The sequence below is a fragment of the Cornus florida genome, unplaced genomic scaffold (assembly GCF_030987335.1).
Source record: "Cornus florida cultivar Cherokee Brave unplaced genomic scaffold, ASM3098733v1 CherokeeBrave_3.0.0_Hap2_scaffold_22, whole genome shotgun sequence".
NCBI lineage: Eukaryota > Viridiplantae > Streptophyta > Magnoliopsida > Cornales > Cornaceae > Cornus > Cornus florida.
The window spans coordinates 145539-148168 of NW_026775716.1; positions in this window are offsets into that span (position 1 = coordinate 145539).

Genomic DNA, 2630 nt, shown 5'->3' on the forward strand with positions numbered 1-2630 from the left:
ATAAGTTTAACTCAAAACTCTCATTTTCTTTCTAAGATTTATTCTTTATACATTAAAAAGGTCTAGTGACATAATTAATACCTTGATTAAGGTATTTTCATTCAAAGATTCAATCTTTAGACTTTAAAACACTCTTCGCCACTTCATAAGGAATTCGAACAAGCTAAACTTAAAATTGTCGTTTTCTTTCAAAGATTGAATCGCTATACATTAATAAGGTCTAGTGACATAGTAGTTACCTTGATTGTGTTAATTTCACTCAAAGATTCAATCTTTACATTGGTAGCTTGATTGAGGAATTCTCATTCAAAGATTCAATCCTTACTCTTTTAAACACTCTTCGATACGTCAAAGGGAACTCGAATAAGTTTAACTTAAAACCCTCGCTTTCTTTTAAAGACTCGATCTTTACCCATTAAAAAGGTCTTGTGACGTAATTGGTACCTTAATTGAGGTATTTTCATTCAAAGATTCAATCTGCAGTCATTAAAACACACTTCGCGACTTCATAGGGAACTTGAACAAGTTTTCCTCAAAACAATCGTTTTCGTTCAAAGATTCAATCTTTGTAGATTAAAATTGTCTAGTGACATAACTGGTATCTTGATTGAAGTAATTTCATTCAATGATTCAATCTTTTGTCCCTAAAACACAATTCACGACTACATAGTGAACTCGAAGAAGTTGAACTCAAAACTCTCATTTTCTTTCAAAGATTCAATCTTCATACATTAAAATGGTCTAGAGACATAATTGGTACCTTGTTAGAAGTAATTTCATTCAAAGATTCAACCTTTGCTCATTAAAACACTTTTCGGGACGTCAAAGGGAATTCGAATAAGTTTAACTCAAAACTCTAATTTTCTTTCAAAGACTCAATCTTTATACTTTAAAAGGTCTAGCGATATAATAGGTACCTTGATTGAGAATTTTTCATTCAAAGATTCAATCTTTTCTCATTAAAATACTCTTTAGGACGTCCAAGGGAATTCAAACAAGTTTAACTCAAAAATCTCTCTCTCTTTCAAAGATTAAATATTTGTCCAAAAAAAAGGACTAGTGACATAATAGGTACCTTGATTGAGGTCTTTTCATTCAAAGATTCAATCTTTAGTTATTAAAACACTCTTCGCGACTTCATAGGGAACTCGAATAAGTTAAACTCAAACCTCTCATTTTCTTTCACAAATTCAATCTTTGTACCTCTTATTCAAAGATTCAGTCTTTTGTCATTAAAACACTCGTCCCGACTTCATAGGGAAGTCGAATAAGTTTAACACAAAACTCTCATTTTCTTTCAAAGATTCAATCTTTATACATTAAAATGGCCTAGTGACATAATAGCTACCTTAATTGAGATAATTTTATTCACTGATTCAATCTTTACTCATTAGAACACTCTCCGTGATCTCAAAGGAAACTCGAATAAGTTTAACTCAAAAGTCTCATTTTCTTTAAAAAATTTAATCTTTATACATTAAAATGGTTTAGTGACATAATAGGTACCATGATTGAGGTGTTTACATTCAAATATTCAATCTTTACTCGTTAAAATACTCTTTGGGACGTTAAAGGGACCTCGAATAAGTTTAACTCAAAACTCTCATTTTCTTTCAAAGATTCAATCTTTATACATTAAGAAGCTCTAATGACACAATAGGTACCTTGATTGAGCTATTTTCATTCAAAGATTCAATTTTTAGTCATTAAAACACTCTTCGCGACTTCAAAGGGTACTCGAATAAGTTAAACTCAAAACTCTCATTTTCTTTCAAAGATTCAACCGTTATACATTAAAAAGGTCTTGTGACATAATAGGTATCGTGATTGAGGTAATTTCGCTCAAAGATTCAATCTTTACTCATTAATACACTCTTCGTGACGTCGAAGGGAACTATTATAAGTTTAACTTAAAACTCTCATTTTATTCCAAAGATTTAATCTTTATACATTTAAAAGGTCAAGTGACATAATAGGCACCTTGATTGAGGTATTTCCATTAAAGGATTCAATCTTTAGTCATTAAAGCATTCTACGAGATTACGTTAGGAACTCAAATAAGTTACACTCGAAACTCCTTTTTTCTTTCAAAGATTCATTCTTTATACATTAAAAAGGTCATGTGGCATAATCGGTACCGTGATTGAGGTAATTTCTTTCATATATTCAATCTTTACTAATTAAAACACTCTTCGTGATATTAAAGGGAACTCGAATAAGTTTAACTCAAAACTCTCATTTTCGTTCAAAGATTTAATCTTTGTACATTAAAATGGTCTAGTGACATAATAGGTACCTTGAGTGAGGAATTTTCATTCAAAGATTCAATCTGTACTCATTTAAACACACTTCGGGGCGTAAAAGGGAACTCGAATAAGTTTAACTCCAAACTCTCATTTTCTTTTAAAGATTCAATCTTTATTCATTAAAAAGTTCTAGTGACAAAATTAGTACCTTGATTGAGGTATTTTCATTCAAGGATTCAATCTATGGTCATTAAAACACTCTTCGCGACTTCTTAGGGAACTCGAATAGGTTAAACTCAAAATTCTCATTTTAAATCAAAGATTAAATCTTTATACATTAAAAAGGTCCATTGACATAATAGGTACCTTAATTGAGGTAATTTC